At 44.5% G+C, this 18,419-nt stretch overlaps 1 protein-coding gene across 2 annotated transcripts in view; it reads left to right on the forward strand.

Annotated features, from left to right (window-relative positions):
- The first annotated feature begins 13,180 nt into the window (after positions 1-13,180).
- LOC121439270 (mitogen-activated protein kinase kinase kinase 20) overlaps positions 13,181-18,419 on the forward strand; it is a 155,369-nt gene continuing 150,130 nt past the window's right edge. For both annotated transcript variants that reach the window (XM_041639723.1, XM_041639721.1), the window contains exon 1: positions 13,181-13,280. The gene's annotated coding sequence lies outside the window, so the exon portion shown is untranslated. The remainder of the gene's footprint in view (positions 13,281-18,419) is intronic.

An 18,419-nucleotide genomic window follows, 5' to 3' on the forward strand; every position in this document is an offset into this window, starting at 1 on the left:
TTCTACCTTGCTAAAGACTGTTGTCTGTGCTGCAGAACAGAGGAGAGCCTCCGGTATGAGGCTCCATTTGCTAGAGATAGGTGCTACCCATGACCATATCAATAAATAAATAAGCTGGAATGAGACTGGTCATAGTGATCAAGGGACAGTGGTACACACCTGTGACCAGGGACAGTGGTACACACCTGTGGCCAGGGACAGTGCCGCACACCTGTGACCAGGGACAGTGCCGCACACCTGTGACCAGGGACAGTGCCTCACACCTGTGACCAGGGACAGTGCCGCACACCTGTGACCAGGGACAGTGCTTCACACCTGTGACCAGGGACCTTGCCGCACACCTGTGACCAGGGACCTTGCCGCACACCTGTGACCAGGGACCGTGCCGCACACCTGTGGCCAGGGACCGTGCCTCACACCTGTGACCAGGGACCGTGCCGCACACCTGTGACCAGGGACCGTGCCGCACACCTGTGATCAGGGACAGTGCCGCACACCTGTGACCAGGGACAGTGCTGCACACCTGTGACCAGGGACAGTGCCGTACACCTGTGACCAGGGACAGTGCCGCACACCTGTGACCAGGGACCTTACCGCACACCTGTGACCAGGGACCTTACCGCACACCTGTGACCAGGGACCGTGCCGCACACCTGTGACCAGGGACAGTGCTGCACACCTGTGACCAGGGACAGTGCCGCACACCTATGATCAGGGACAGTGCCGCACACCTGTGACCAGGATACTTAGGAGACAGAAAGCAGAGACTGGAGGATTGTTATGAGTTCGAGGCCAGGATGGTCTACATAGTGAGTTCCAGGACAGCCAAGGCTGTATGTACAGCAAGGTACAGTTACAGAAAAGCAAGGAGGAACAAAACAAAACAACAGAGCAATACCTGGAGATCAGCCTGGGTAACAAGCCCCTAACTCAGAACAATTGAAGCAGTTCTGGTCTCATACAAAATCGGGAAAACACACTTGCTTAAAACCCACTGTCCCCAGCTCTTCCTCCCGTGTGTGTGTGTGTGTGTGTGTGTGTGTGTGTGACATTCCTATCAGGAGCAGCAAATCTCTTTCCTGTTTAGTTGCACTCAGAGATTGGGGGAGGGGGCGGGGGAAGTGAAGTGTCCAAACCTCCCTGAGCCAGGCTGTACCCAAGTGTTTCTCAGCATGGGACATGCTCACAGAAATAGGAGCCTTACCAAGTCACTGCCGCTCACTCCACTTGGAGACAAACTCCCAGAATACACACTGATGTCACTCTGTGTTTCTCATTAAAGCCACCAAGTCATAATGAACTCATTAAGGGGTAGGTTGTCCCCCAGCCCTTGCTATTTTTGGTAGCTGCTCAGAGGCAAGAGAGATGTTTTTGTGCCCTTCATCAGGTCAAAATATTTGTGCCACCTCCTAACCTCCCCTGATCTTTACCTCCTTAATAGTCATTTGGAAGCTGGAGAGATGTGGTTAAGAGCACATATTGTTCCTGCAGAGAACCTAAGTTGGGTTCCAGCACTCACATCGGGCAGCTCACAATTGCCTGTACCTCCAGCTCCAGGGAATCTGACACCTCTCTACCTCTCTGACTTCCACATATAAACACACATACACACACACACACACACACACACGCACAGGCATGCACACATGCATATAAATTTTAAAAAAAACCTAGCACAAAGTCTTTGTTGTTGTTCCTTTCTTTTCCTTCCTATAGCTCTGACCTTGACCACAAGCTTCCGGGGGTGTGAGATTGTAGGGGGCGCTACCCACCTGGCTCAGCTCGGTTTTGAAGATGTCAGTTCATGGTCAGTTGGACCATTGCTTTGGGCCTGTGGTGTGGCAGCATACTGTAGCAGAAACCCACGACAGAGCAAAATTCCTCACCTGATGGCCAGGATAGGAAAGTGAGAGAAAGAAAAAGATGTGGTCCCATTGGTTTCTTTGAGGAGATAAACCTAATTACTAAACTAGAAACCCCTTCGCTGAGTTCCAATCTCAAGGCTTCATTATTGGGCTGTTGGGAACTTCAGGACCAAGCTATAGCAATTTTCCTCAAGTAAGCCAGTCAACCAGCCTATCCTACCACATGCTAGATATTTTCAGAGACATGCCTAGAGGGGAAATCTAGTCTTAACAGCAGAAGAAAATCCATGCCAGCTCTCCCAAATCGCCAGAATAGTAATTCCCTTTTATATATATATAAGGAATAACCAGTAGTATTAGAGATACTTGAGAACATAGTAGTGTAAAACCTAAAGAAAAAGAAAACTCGACTCTAGGGAAAGCAAGGAACTCAGGGAATTGAAAAACAGCAATAATAGTAAATGTTTAACATGTGAGCTACAATTAATCATAACAATAACTAACTTTACTGATCATGGGCTCTGGGCCAGGTCTTGTCTTTAGTGTTCTCTCTCTCTCTCTCTCTCTCTCTCTATATATATATATATATATATATATATATATATATATATATATAATATATATAATATATATACTATATATATAGTATATATATTAATCAAAACAAAACCTAATTATTACCCTCAAATTGTAGATGAAGAAATGAGCCCCAGAGAGGCTAAGTAAAATATTCAAAGTGCTGGAGCACAAAAGAAGATGGTCCAGTTCTTATTGCAGGGTTATCTAGCGCCAGAGTTCCTTTTGAAAGTCCCTATTCCATGATGCCTTAATCTTTGCTATGTGTATATATGTATACGCACTGTGTGTTTGTGTACGTGGTGTGTGTGTGTGTGTGTGTGTGTGTGTGTGTGTGTATGAAGGCCAAAGGTCGATGTCAGATGCTGTGCTAATCCTCCGGTCCTGTCCTATCCATCTGGTTTTGGTTTTGTCTTTCAGTGGTCTGGAGCTTGATGATTTGGCTAGGCCCCAAGCCCCATGAATTAATGTGTCTCCGTCCATGCTTGGCTTTTCCATATGGGGTCTGGAGATAAAACTCAAGTCTTCATGCTTGCTCAGCCAGGACTTTACCAATTGAGCCCTCTCCTCAGCCCCCAGATTCTTATTGAATTCAGGGCATCTCTGTGTCCACATTTATTCTTAGGACCCACCAGTCTCAAGTTCTCTTGTAATAAGATCACCCAGGGTTCGTCCTGACTTACCCAAGCTGCAAAAGAGTGAGAGTTAGAACTTGGTTCGCTCTATATGTCTGTTTAGAGCAATTGTATTATGGGGCTGAAATCAGGTCCAGGAAGTGAAGATTCTAGGAATTTTGTTCTGCAACAGTATGTTGACTCTAAAATGGACCAGATCGAGATCCGTCGGGAATAATCTCTACCATCAAGAGATACGTCTAAAGGCAACTTCCTTCAGACATGGAAATGTTGGCTATGTTGTCCAACATGTAATCTAACACACTGAAACTTGGGGGAAGGTTTGTGTAACTAATTTTCATGGCAAAATGACCTAGACCAACTGGTTGTCGAGACATCGGCAGACCGGCTAAGTGAGGCAGAAGTGTGATTACTCAACTGAAATAATTCAGTGGAATTTGGCAAATATGACTTACAATCACTTTGAAATGTCTGCCACAAAGATTTAATAAGACTCCCTCTACATTAATGCTGCGAAAAACTAACACAATTATCCAGCTACTTCTACTCGTTCACATTTCTCTTGACATCGGGCCACAAGAGAATCTTGAGTGAAATGTTTAAGAAACGGAGGGGAAAATGTATTTGCATACTCAAGTATGTTGGGAAAGAAGTGTCTACGCCTGAAACACGAGGCTAGTTAGCTGCGCTCTCCACTTCACTCCCTCCAATGAAGCCCTTTGTATCAGTCCAGGCTCCAGGAACAAAAATGTGCCCTGCCCACTTGTTACTTACTAGCATGTAACCTGTGTGTTTGATGTTTCTTCCTCTGCCAGGAAACGGCAACTTTCTGACTACCTCAGACAATTTCAAAGAAAAGGCTGAAAATGAAGATAACTATATGAAGAATTATCATAAAATAGGACAGGAAATGAATGGGAGCATGTCCGGAAGGTGGATGCTAAGAGCAGAGGGTGAGTCAAGTGTCCTCAGGAATCAACTCTCAGCGTAGGTGGCAGCCCATTCTTTTAATTCCAGCTTTCAGGAGGCTGAGGCACAGGATCACAGATTCCAGGCTAACCTAGGCTACACAGGGTGGTCAAAGCTGTGGGTGAAACTCTGTTACAAACAGACACACAACTATTATTATAAGACACATTGTTCTAAACAGAAATGAAGTTAGTAAGTGGCCCAATTAGTGTCTTCAAAAAAAAAAAATTGAAACCTTTAAAAAAGTTAACAACAATAGGAAAAGCCTGTGTGTATGGTGCCTTTAATCCCAGCGCTCAGGAGTCAGAGGCACGTGGATCTCTGTGAATTCGATGACAGCCTGGTCTACAGAGGGAGTTCCAGGACAGGCCCCAAAGCTACAGAGAAACTCTGTCTTGAAAAACCAAAAGAAAAAGAAAAAAGAAAAGAAAAAGAGGAAGACCTGAAGGAGAAAGAAAAGAAATGGGTTTCCACAGGGAAACAAATTTCACTTTTTTTTTCTTTGACAGTCTTACTGTGTACCTCTGATCCTCCTTCTTCTGCTTTCCAAGTGCTGGGATTAAAGGACTAAGCCATCACACCGGGCTTTTAACTAGTTTATTGTCTTTATCTCTTTACTCTCTATGTCTACTGTGGAGTTATTTTTAAATCTGAGGAATAAAATTATGTTAAAAGAGGGAAATTCTAAATACTGAAAAATTTCTCTCAAAATTGTGGTTTCAATGTTTGACTGTATCCAAAACCAGCTATAAGATAATTTTGACATTTACTGAGAAAAATCAGCATTGGCTCTGAAAATGCTCTCAAACAAAACTTATCAGGAAGGCAGCCTTTAAACTCTCTGTAAAAACACGAATTTGTCTTTACTATATTATTTTATTTGCTTTTATAAAACGTATAATCCCCTTTTCCTGAGAGATGGCGCAGCCAGCAGTTAAGAGGACACGCCTCTCTTGTAGAGGACCCTAGTTCAGTTCCGAGCACCAGCACTGGGGGGCTCACATTGCCTGTTATCCAGCTCCAGGGCACCCAGCCCGCTCTTTGGGCCTTCACAGGCACCTGCATTCAGGTGCAGACACCCACAGATATACATAATTAGAAATAAGTCTTAAAGTTACGGGTAAACTTTATGACTGTACCCTGAGATGGCTCACACAGCTATTAGGAGAGCAGCTCACATGGGGAAACTGCACTTTAGAAGTAAAAACAAAAGCAAGCAAACAAAAAACCTTCCATGGTATAAAATAGAAAGTCACTATGGGATCATATTGTAAGGATGCAGGGGGCGAGAGGGAGGAAAGAAATAAAGAGACAGAGAGAAAACAAAGATGAGGACACCAAGACTAATTGGCTGTCTAATGACTTAAAACTGCCACATATGTCCAGAAGTGGCAGGCGGAGACACTCGTCTTACTGAAAATGCAAACTAGTACCGGAGAACGCTAATAAAGAGGGCGATGTGTGACAAAAAGGGAAGCGAAGGCCTAATAAATCTCACACCCTGATTTGACGGCGGTTTGCTGGAGTCGGTTGTCAAAAAACAAAGTCACCTCAGATCCCTAGGGGCCAGCGGACATAGTTAAATAATACATAAATACATAGCATAACCATCTTTATATAAATATATAAATATACAGAATAGTGAATGGATTTTATAAAATTCATAATGCATTTATACCTAATGCATTATTTCCTTGCTTACAAACATGAAGGAGATTGTAGATCTACTTCATCAATACTGTGCACAGAAAAAACAAATATTATGACTATGAATTAGAGTTTTGAATGTAGAACATTTCTTACATCAGTGGAAGAACATCCACGGGGGGAAAAAAAAGACTTAATTTCCTTTTATAAATAGCTGTGGATTTGAGCACAACAATGGCTAACTGTGCTATTGCTGTGCATTTAAAGCCACGATGATGACTGTATTGAAAAATAGGGACGAGAAAATCAATAGATTATAACTTCAATGGAGCTCACAACAGTGCTGATTAAGGAACACAAATGGGTTGCATAATAGTGAAATAACTATAAACTGGGTATGGATTTAAGCCTATGTTAAGGCCATTCTTAAAGGCATTGTGTCTTTAGAAAACACGCATTGAAATTACAATAGCAAATTAAATCTATTCGACCGCAAAATTTAATACATAAGAAATTGCATTTTTTTAATGATCTGGAAGAGGGAGTAAATAGCATGTTAATGAAATTTGCAGATGCTGCTAAATTAGAAGGTGTTACGAACAACAGTGTGGACAGAGCCTTAATACAAATGGACCTTAGAAAGTAAGAGAAGAGCCGGTGATGGCCAAAGAAAAGGGCAATTGGAACTTAACAAAAATATTAGTTGGGTAAATTTCAACGTGAGGAAGAATAATACATAAGAAGTATAGAGCAAATGAATGCAATAGTTGGCCAGACGTTTCGATCTTGAAAGCTGGTGTGGTAGGTCTACGTGGGCAGGATCTGGCCCGGGTTGTGAGGAGCAATCGATCCTTAGGTCCTGCGTGTGAGCAGAGCAGCGGACCTAGGTTGCTTACTTGTGTACTTTGGGGGGAAGGCGCAAGTGAAATGAAAAAAAAAAAAAACAGAATCAGGCTTAACGGTAAAAGATAAATGAAGACGAGAGAGAAAGGAATTATTGTTGGCGATAGGTAATGATGAACCAGTATGCTTCCATTTTAGGCTTAAAAGTCATTTCTAGTAAAGATAAACTAAGTTCATTTCTGCTTATGAAAACCTCTGCTTCTTAAGGATTGGGCTGTGCCTCCCAGCAACCCTAACTACAAATGATTCTGTACTGGTCATTCAGAAAATTGCAATCATGTCTTTGTTTCAAAATAAAAATATTATAACCATCTGGCAAACCTACCTTTGTTTCAAAAGGTTGTTATGACCACCTTGCAATCAAGTTTTTGTAAGTTGCTATGCTTATATTCTGCTCCTATAACCCACCTATTTTGCCCGCCAAACCTCTCATTTGAAAACTTCCTATCCTTGAACTATAAAAATCTTGTCTTCCTCACATCCAATGCTGACTTCTTGAACCCTGCCTTAGGGGAAGGCAGCCCGTGTACAAGGATAAAAAAAGCTTGCTTTAATTAATTGCTTAATTTAATCAATTTTGCCCTGGTGATTTTGGGTCAGTGGTCTTTCTCCTCGCATCTTTGGGATTAACAGTATCTTTTAATTATATATATACTGAAAAAAGGCTGTAAGCTTGGGCGTGGTTGGCTCCCATCTGTGAGCCCAGCACCTGAGAGTCTGATGCAAAAGCAGTAGGGTGGTCAGGTCAGCCTGGGCTACATAGTGAGTTCCAGGCCAACTTGACTTACAGAGCAAGATTCTTTTTCAAAAAGAAAGGCATGCACAAACAATGTATAGATACCTAAAATTTTAATATAAGGTTATTTACATCACTTGATTCATGCATAATTACTAAATGGAATTAGCTATTTCCTTATAGAATAGAATTGCTGATTTTTCAAATAACAACAGATGTTTCGCAATGGAAAAAGTGGCTCTAAATTCAAGAAACTGGTAATAAAACTTAATGTCATATGAGATTTTATCCATTGACTTCTTAAAATACCTAGAAGTTTGAATCTGAGAATCTGTTTTATCCAAGATGACAAGGGTTCTTTCCTGGAAGATACAAGGGTGTAAAAATAATAGTGGGTCTTACCAGCTTGCCTACAACTAAAACACAGTGTCTTAGCAGCTCATCCGAGTCTCAAATGCAGCATCTGGGGATGGAGCCTCACCTCTCCACCTCTATTGCATCTGTTGGCACAGAAGCCTCAACTGCAGAAACTTGACTATCGTCCCTACACTTTGGGTGTAGGTAATTTTATTCTACATGTTAGCCTTCAGAGTTCAGTAGCATTCTTTGTAAACAGTTTTCTACCATCACACCTGTGATGGAGGCAGAGCATGTTCGGTTGCCAGGTGCAATGCCAAGGGTAAGAATTGATACGGAAAGACGTCAAGAAGGTAAAGATGCTGGGAGGGAGACAGTGGTAGAGGAATCGAAGGTAGTGAGTAGACTTGAGTAGGTCCTGAGGAGACATGCCCCCACCCTCCGAGGTGTGTAGAGTGTTTCACTTTCTTGAATACTTCATTAGTATGGCAGGTTCATATATAGGAAGATATTCTTGTTTTGTTTTGTTTCGAGGCAGGGTTTTATTGTGTCGCCCTGGCTGTCCTGAACTCACTCTGCAGACCAGTCTGGCCTCGAATTTACAGAGATCCCCCTGCCTCTGCTTCCCAAGTGCTGGGATTAAAGATGTTCACCACCACCACCGAGCTGTAAGAGAGTCTCGACAGAGGTCTGGGAGTCTGTTCCTGGACCATTATAATGAGAAACTGTGTATTCACCCTGTGAAGCATCCTACCTGAAGGGATACCCAGTACCTTTGCAGTTTTGCTATTTAGTTGGGAAACTTAATTTTACTAAATATCACCAAAGAAGCTTAAAGTCTTTCAGGAAAAAAATGAAGGCAGGGAATATATGTATTTTTCCTCCTGATTATACATAAAAGCCTTCAGGTATGGGCACAGCAAACTACCTTATCTTTCACGACGGCTGCACCCTTTGGGAAAGAGTCATGGAAACGGCAGATGCTGCTGAGCCAGTGGTTCTCCACCATCCTAATGCTGTGATCCTTTAATACACTTCCTCACACGGTGGTGACCCCCAACCATAAAATTATGTTCATTGCTACTTCATAACTGTAATTTTGCTACTGTTATGAATTGCAATGAAAATAGCCGTGTCTTCTGCTGGTCTTAGGTGACCTTTGTGAAGGGGTCGTTCGAGTCCCAAAGGAGCCACAGCCCACAGGTTGAGAACCACTACTTGAAAAGCCACACATTATCAGCCATTTCTAAAAGTACATTTCCTCTAATGCACAGTGCAATAGAAAGGAAACGAAAGGAGTAGAAATAGAAAGGAGAGGCGAGATCCGGCCAACTGCGGTTTACTCGAATCTCGGCTTGACTCAGGAGCTATGTGATACTGAGCCAACTGAGCAGCATCATATGAGCCTTCAGCTCCTCCTTTATGGATTAAATACATTTAACAATCCATGTATTTGCAATGCTCCTAGTAATTTGCCTAACAGAATTAATGATCACACATTGTTCATTTCCATCCATCTCTAGTCTCTAATAGCTAAAGATGGAACTAATTGAATCATAAACCCAAGTGTAATTCATTTTTCTTTTCCTCATTAAATATTTGAGTGCTTTTAAATACTGCTTTGTGTCAGTTCGGGTACGCATAGGACCCAGACACAATAATGATACCCATGGATCTTGCTTTTAAGGTTCAGGAAGAGCAGGAAATGACGGGCATGTAAATTATTAAATGGTTATATTGTGGAGTAAAATCCTAGTGTAAAATATTATGAGAACCCACAGGGAAGGGGATTATTACTAAAAAGACACAGCTTTTAGGAGACTCTCGGTTTCTCACGGTCAAGAAAGGCAGAGGGGGGATCTGAAGATGGCCAGACTTGATGCTGGAGAGCTTCATAAGGGTGGCACTGCATTGCACAAGTTCTGATGTCTAGCAAAGCACTTTCTTCCCCCATTTTAGGCAGCTAAGACATTGTCCCGAGACAGCATACGAGCAATTAACTCCCCCCCACCCCCCGGCTTATGGGGCATCCTTAGACTCTGTAGTAGCAACCACAACCCTTTCAGGGGCTTGGCTAAGACTAGTTTACTGTGTAGTTCCACGAGTGTAGAGTTCTCCAGAGGGCACATGTGTGTGGTGTAATACCTTAAATGAAGAAGCAGAGTGAGAACCCATGTCTTCTACTTAAGCTAGGAAATAAGGAGATTTTCTGAAACGGAAAAGGGGGGAGGGGGGGGGGAGAGAGAGAGAGAGAGAGAGAGAGAGAGAGAGAGAGAGAGAAGCCTTACCAATGGTTACTTTTCATTTTGTTTTGGTTTTTGAGACAAGGTCTCTCTCCGTAGCCTAGGCTGGCTGAACGTCACAACTGTCACCTTGCCTTAGCCGTCCAGATGCTGGGGTTACTGTTGTGAACCCCACACCTGGCGGCTCTTCCTTAAAGTCTGTTATATAGGGGCCGAAAGATAGCAGCACATCAAGGTGTTCATTACTGAACCGTAGTGGGAGGGAAGAAGCATCTCCAGCGAGCCTTCCTCTGCAGACAGTGATGCAGGCGTCATTTCTGACTTTAAGGCAACGACTATACTCACCGCCTAGGATGCTTGGTTGCATGCCTTAATTTCCTAGGCGCTCACAGCTGTCCCGCAGCTGAAGCACTGGCCTTTGGAGACAAGGTGGGTAACTCTGAGATGTGACGCTGTGGTCCAGACATCAAAGTTTCTCAATCTGAGATGAAGGGCGAAGATGGCTGGAGAAAATGCCCCAGAATAGCCTGCGCTGCAGCTGTTGGCACTCGCAGGGGAGGCGGGCAGAGGGATGGCTTCCTTGCTCTTCTTCTGATAGCTAGTGGCACTTCCGGGACTTCTATTAAAGGGGAGTTTAGAGGAAACAATCTCATTGAATAAGGGATTAGGTAATATTTTTGTTCGAGTATATTTAAAACATACACACACTTAGAATGCATGCTGATTTTTGAGGGTGTTCTTGGTTATAAGAGGGTGCTAAGGCCGGGCGGTGGTGGCGCACGCCTTTAATCCCAGCACTCGGGAGGCAGAGGCAGGCGAATCTCTGTGAGTTCGAGACCAGCCTGGTCTACAAGAGCTAGTTCCAGGACAGGCTCCAAAACCACAGAGAAACCCTGTCTCGAAAAACCAAAAGAAAAAAAAAAAAAGAGAGAGGGTGCTAAGGACTTCTGAACCATATCACTGCTGAGAATACATCTATGTTTTTGTGTGGAAGCCTTTGAAATGAAAGAATAACAAGGTTTGATTGAGTTTTGACCAGAACTGTTTTGCTATTGCCGTTTACATTTGTAAATCTATATTCTGCCCAGTGAGGATTAGCCAAAAAAATCAAACTGCCAAAAGATTTTTTTAAAAGTTTGAAACAGCCGAATAAGTGATAGGAATAAGCATGATAATAGACTCTGTCAGCTCTGGGATCTTAAGAGAGCAACATAGTCACAAGTAAACAGGCAGTTGGGAGAATCAAAGGTTGTGGCCACGGGGCTGGAAAGATGGCTCGGAGGGTAAGAGCACCGACTGCTCTTGCAATGGGCCTTGGTTCAATTCCCAGTACCTACATGAAGGCTCCCAACAATCTGTAACTCTAATCCCACTGAACCTGACATCCTCTTCTGTAGGCACCTCTGTAGGCACCAGGCACACATATGGTGCACATATACACGTGCAGGCGAAACAGTCATCCACACAAAATAGAAGTAACTCTTAAAAAGAGGTTGAGGCAGGCAGTTGATCACAGAATCTCTGTGCCTTTATTACAGTCGTGGTCCTGCTCAATGGGACACAAGGTATAGCCTCAAGAAACTTGCAACATAAATTGGATGTCTGAGATGCTCCGTCTAGTATGGTTTCGAAACTATCTTGTAGCGTCTATTGTTCCTGCAGCCTAATTACAGAGGGGAAATAGAATGAATGAAAAGTGAGTGAGGTGGAGGGATGATTGGGTTAAACTATGGAGGCTTATGCTGGAGCTGCATGCTCCCAGTAATGTGTGTCTGGCTGGCTGGTAGCCGAGCTGGAGCCTAACACCTCATTCTGGTAAGGAAGAAATCGAAATCTGTCCAGCCACGTGTCCTGCCTGATAACCCGGAGGACCAACAACAACGCCAGGTTCTCTGACTCCCATGCTAGGGTCACGACACAATCCAACACCTTTAATAAAGCTAAGGTAGGTGCCAGTGTCTCTTCATGCTCACAGTGCCCTGAAGAGCCAGCCCATCATCCATTTTTTTTTTTTTTGAGTAGACCGGAGGCTTCTACAATCGTTTGATCACCTTGCACAGAATTTTTTTTTTTTTTTAGTGAGGAAGTTTTCTTCAGTCTTCTCGGTTACCAAGATGTAATTTATTAATCTAAAACCCTCAGTCTTTGTAATAACAGACCAGAAGGGCTTTTTAAAATTATTAATTTATGTTTACCCACCCTTCCACATTCATACCCTAAACATATATGAACGCTTTTCAAAATTTCTATTTCTCCTTTGGCCTCCCTTCTGATTTCCGTTTCTTGTTTCATCTCTACCTGTTCTTCCTCTCATGGCTTCAAAACTCAGCAGGAAGCCAGTTTCCTCTCCACAGATTTCTATTTCTGTCAATGACACCATCATTCTTCCTGACACCCAGGTCTCAAATCCTGGCATCATCGCTTTCTTCTTTCCCAATCGAATGGGTCACCAATTTCTGTGGCCTCTTTCTGAAACATGTCTCTCAAAATTCCAGTTTTCTTTTTTATGTTGCACCCTCTAACTCAGGTCCTCGCGGTCCTATCTGTAAGCAGGAAGTGACAATATCTCCCATTAATCCTGTTTCCCATCCCCAAGCAACTCTCTAAATCACCAGTAAAATGAATGGGAAGTAAAGAACGTGACTTAAAATCTTAGGGCTTGTAAGCCACGCGCTCCAATATCAAGCAATGCGCTAAAACAAACACCCACTTTACTCCGCTCCCACTTTCCATAATTCTCCAAGTGTGTGCATGACTAAATTCTTATTCAGAAAATGACTCTCCTACTTTTGCAATCTCTTCTCTCTTTCCTCTCCAGTTCCATTCTCCCCAGCCAATTTTTTTATTATTATTATTTCCTAAAGTCCGGTGCCACTTTTTTTTTTCTTCCACATTTGCAATGGACTCTGTCACCTCAATGTGAAATCTCAGGGACTTCACCTTAAAGTCACCAACCAGAGCAGCAGTCCGTGACTCCTCCTCAAAATTCCCAAAGTACCTGTTGATGGTCCCAACTGAGGCACCTGCAACCCTGTCTCCACAGAAATCGACTTCCCTGTTGTCCCCCTCCCAGGCAGAGCACCAGGTCCCGCGGGGGCGTGCAGCATTTGGGGTCTGTGTGACTCGGAGCCCTGGTCTTTCCTCAGGGCGCTGGGCCGGGCGTGCCGGGAGGCTGGGGGGCTGGCGGTACCGCGCCCGTAGGTAGGTGGTGCTGTTGCAGCGACGTCGTCCTCATTGGCGCCGCGCGGAGAGGCGGAATGTTCAACTCCTGACTCCGGCGGAAGCGTGGGAGCAGCGCGGGCCGCCGTCCCCGACCCCCGCCGCCGCTCGCACCCGGCCCGGGAGCCAGGTAAGGGTCACGGGGGACCGGGGAAGAGGGAGGGAGCACCACCCTGGAGGATCGCTCGGGCCCGGGCCCGGACCTGGACCTGTGGGGACTAGGGCTGCACGGGTGCGGGAGGCCGGGGCTCTGCGGGCGGCTGTCCTCGGCCCGCGCCCTGTGCCCTGCAGCCCTGCGCCCGGTACCCTGAGGCCCCGCGGTTCTCTGTCGCTGGGCCGAGTACGGCTTGGGCATGCCCGGGACAGTCCCGTGGAGCAGTCGGTGCCCGGAAGAGCCCGGCCTCACACAGCCCGGGCGCCTGCGGCGGCTGCCCTTCCCAAGCACCTTTCCCTTCCGTGGGAGCACACGCGGGTGTTGTGGGCTCGGGGACCCACACCCGATTTGGCTGTGAGTGTCTCCGGGCCGCAGCCATGCCTCGCCCCGCTGTGACAGCTTCCCGAAAAACTTTAATTCTAAACTGCCCAGATGACATGGAACTGCCTGAAAAACAATGTGGCACGTCATTGTTGGGTTGCTCAAAAGTGTATGTTTCTCATGCGCCTGGAGATCCTGCATAAGCACTGTTTATGGGGAACATAATTGCTATTTTTGTTAGTTTCGTTAATAATGAAAGCGCACCATTTGGTGGCCCGTTCCAGCGATTTCACAATAAGCAGCCTTCATTAATAATGCGTATGAGAACCGGCTTCCAGAATGGATTGAGGATATCTGAGTTCAGGCTGTGGTTAAAGTGTCTTCCTGTTTTACCCCAGATGGCTTTCTTGACCGTAGATGAAAACGACTATCAGGATTTAGTGGATCCAAACCTACCAAAATATTTAACGGTAAAAATAAACAAATGGTCCAAGACCAGACTTCTTTGTCGTAGGCCTGTTTCTACACTGACATTTCATGCCTTCTTTGATTTTTTTTTTTTTAAAAAGTGACGGCTGCATTTTAATTATGGTCATTTGTGAAGTCTTTGTTTTAGATTTCTGCTACAATAGTGAGAGATTTGGGAGATTGTAAATGAACATGAATTTAGCTTGTTTGGAAAGAGAATTATGATAGAGGAAAATGGTCGTTTGGAACACTGTGTACTGTTTATTTTAAACTTTTACAATATAATTTCTACAAGTACTTTTTGGAGTTATTGTGAAGCGTGTTTGTGTGTTTTAAACTTAACAATGTGCAAGTCAAAAGTTTAAGTGGGGAACATTTTATTGTCCAGGGAAGCGAGTAGATGATTGATCCTTTAAAAGTATTTTTTGGGAGGGGGGATATGCATAAGAACACATTAAGAGAAGTAATAACCAAATATTAAGCGCACAGATTTAGATCTAAAAATGGATGGTCAAAGATCTTGGGAACTGAGGGACCTTCTAGCCAAATAAGGAAACTTGGCAAGCTGCGCTGTGTATTTTAAGTTAGTGCAGAGTGAGTGCTATTGGCAATACATTGGCTCCGTGCCTATCTGGGCTCAGCAGTGGAACTGAGTCTGATAGGGCTGTAGAATTATCAACAGGAGTTACGAAGGGCGTGGAGTGAACAACTGAATCATCAGAGGATCTACTGGAGAAATTGCAGGGACGTTTCGTGAAAGAGGTCAGAGGAAGCTCACAGTGCGCCCAGCAAAACGGACAGTGGAGTTTAGAGCTTGACACATTCAGAGAAGAGCCAGTGAGATCCCCTGTTCCACTGGGAAAAGGTGTGCATGGTGATACAGTGTTATCAGAATAAGAAAGCCTCTGTACCCTCAGATGTTGGGGATAAAAGTTGGGATCATTTGTTTTCCATTTTATTCTGCCCTGGACAGGTTGACAAGGGACGGGGACTGGTCTATCTAAATATAATAGCAACAGCTGAGACACCTTCTGTCTTACTATGGGGAAGATTTAGGCTGCTTCCTTTGTGCCTATTAACCTTGACCCACTGCACATAAACAAATATAGTTACATCTGTATCCGAAGTTGTTACTTGTGAGGGAAGAGAGCCATGTATGCCAGATAGTTTGACTAACACTTCAGGGGCTTTTGTTGCTGACCCTGGAGAGACAGCTGAAGCATTGAGTAAAACAGGAGTTAAATAATCCCAGCCTACTAATACACCGTGAGAATGGGGGGAGGGGCACATCTGATACTTTACTCATTGACACCATTGCTTGTAGAAAACTAAAGCCTCAAATACGTGGATGGTAAACCATCGAGCTATTTAAGAGGAAAATCAGGAGGCAGTAAATGATGGAGTAGAATATGCGGTGGAAGAAAAGGAGGTGACCCAAGGTGAATCCCAGTTTTGTCGTTTGTAAATGAGGCTTGGCTGACATTTACACCCTTGGGAGGCAGTGATACCTGCTTCCTGGGAGATGTCTATGAGACAGCGTGTGGAAATGCCGGGGCTAGTCCGGGAAACTCCAGCTTACCGCGACTGAGTGCAGAAAGGGCTTTCCCACGTTTCTCAAGCTGGGGGCTTGCTTCAGCTTTGCCCGGCAAGGCTTGCCCACACACAGTATTTTGCCTTGTTCCTGTCGTACTTAAATGCATATGCTGAGATGGGGTCATACTAGCCACTCCTCTTGTGTACAAGGGTTTCTAAAGCAATTCTGTAATATTCTGTGTTGGGGACACATAGATAAAGACTTTGGAAGTTAGGGAAACATGGGAAGGCTATGGCTGAGAAGCAGAGCTAAGATCTCTTGGAACCGTTTGTAGGGCTCCTTTTGAGTACTTCCTCTCTCTAGGGTCCATCAATCCTTTCTGGACCCATCTCTGGACTTCACATAGGAAACCCTAAAAGAGAAGGAACAAGTTTATCTCTAGGTCACAGAGTAAATACTTGCTTAAGCTTTTCTATCAGGATACCCTATTGTGAAGGAGAAGGACTGTGTCCCTTTGCGGGTCTGCAGCCAATAAGCACCTCCAAAGTAGGCAGACATTTGCTTTAAAAATCTTTCATTTAACCCTAAAAATTCATGTGGGCTTTCCAGTCTTCTCTTAACTCCACTAAGCAAAGCAATATAAACAGACACATTTACTCCTCCACATCTTAGAGTCAGATGGTTGCTTCAAGGTCAGAAAGTAGGATTCACTGACCTCCTCTGCAATGTCGTATGCTACTTATGTGGGAATATGCAGACGGGAAGATGGGGTCGGCCCTGCTGAGGTTTGTAGCCCCAGGTTGATGGAAGAGGTAAAGTGACTCCATTTTGCTAGGGAAAGAATGGAATTAGTTCATCCATCCCAGGAGTCTATAGAGTCTGTGGTTCTCCTGATGGTCTCAAGATGGAAAGAGCGCTTTACTTTGGGGATGGGAGAGAAGAGTTTGAGACGGACATTGGAATTGGACCTCTCCAGCTATGCGAGAAGAATTCCAAGAGTGTGGCCCCGGAACTTCTACTATTTCCATCAGCCATGTAGACTGCTGAACATCCCCTCGCGTTTACTGTCAGATGCGCCTCCCAGGAAAGGAAGACGGTCTCTCAGGACCTCATACTAGCCTGGTTAGTCATGCTAGTGAGGCTGGAGCAGGCTTTACAGACACACCCATTCTTGCCTCGCTGATGCAGGATCTCTTCTCCACGCCCCCACCTCCTGCTGAACACTCAGGCATGCGTCACGCACTGCTAAGAGGGCAGAATAGATTCTTGCGGGGCTATCCTAGTCACCAGCAATTGTGCAACTTGTACCCACAGCTAATTTCTACCTCTCAGTCAGCAAAGCGTAATCTGGATCTTGCTTTTGGCTAATTTGAATTTCCTGGTGTCTGTCTTATCTTTCATCCGCCTTCAGCTGATCCGGTTCTGACCTGCATATTGATTGACCCTTGTTAGGAGGCATTCCTTCCAGCTACCCAGGCTGAGCTTGCACCTTATTTGTCAGAAGCCAGGCTGCTTGGGTGTTTCCTGATTGACAGGGACAGTTCTGGAGGAGAGAACTGTACAGCAAATCCCCAGGATGAGTGGGAGGCTGGCTTAGGATTTGGGCCTTGCCCCCAGAAGAGCCCCACTCCGAGGCACCTGGCCTTCGTCTAGGCAGCCCCAGAACTATGTCCTCTCTGTGTTCTCCGTCTTTACTCAGCGGCAGTCCCATCTCTTTTCCCACAAGAGCTGCTCCAGTAGCCCCGGACGTGGATGCACTTTCTCATTGATTTTATTTCTGCTAACAGCGTTTCTGGCAAGGTAGTAGGCCACGGAAGTTGATTTTCATTTATTGGAATATTAATGGATGCATAAGAATGTTTCATTTAACTAGCTTGTTTTTACTGTAACCTTTGCTCCAACTGAAGAGTCATGTTACATAGATGGCGAAGCACAGAGAGAGAGGGAGATCATCCGTTCTCGTCTAGACTCATTTAAAGCTGAATTTCTCATACACATGCCAGAAGGAGCCCTGTTTCCTGGGTCCAACCTATGTTATGTGAGGGGTTCTTTTCTGAAAGCCGTTTAGAAGAAAATAGCAAAGTAGACATGCTTCTAGTTAGTTTTCCTAATAGACTTAGTTATCATTAATGATTTTCTTTTTTAAAGACGGGCACAGAGCAGTCTGTTCAAGAATTGTGTTTTTAAATCTCTGACCCTGACATTATGAAGAAATATATCAAACCAAAGACTTCCCTTTTCTTAGAAAAAAAATATGCCCTTAAAAGAATACAGGGCAGCAATTCCAAACAGCATTATAAAGCACACGACGATATGTGGTTTTGATACATTTACTTACTGAACTGTATGAAGAAACACACATCAGTTGGCTAGAGGTTGAGGGCTGCTTTTGCAAAATTACCTTTAAGTTTTTTTAAAAAATTTATTTATTGTTTATGTATATATATGTTTGGATGCTCAAAATGTATGGAGGTCAGAGGACAGCTTGTGGGAGTGTCATCTACCACGTGCGTTCCTAGGATCGAACTCAGGCTTGCTGGCAAGTGCTTTTACCTGTCCAGCCATCTTGCTGACCCCCAAATCCTTTCTTCTTCTCTCCCTCCCGTCCTTCCTTGTGTGCGTGTGGTATATGCATGTTTATGTGTGCATATACATGGGCAACTGCATGCAGAGGCCAGAGGATGATGCTAGGTGTCTTCTGTCTCTCCCTGCTTTATTGTTTGAGGCACGGTCTCTCACTGAATCTGAAGCTTGCTGTTTTGGCTAGACTGGCTTGCTAGTAAGCTCCCAGA

Source organism: Microtus oregoni, unplaced genomic scaffold, assembly GCF_018167655.1.
Source record: "Microtus oregoni isolate MIOR12 unplaced genomic scaffold, Mior012 000060F_ref0000265, whole genome shotgun sequence".
Taxonomy (NCBI): Eukaryota; Metazoa; Chordata; class Mammalia; order Rodentia; family Cricetidae; genus Microtus; species Microtus oregoni.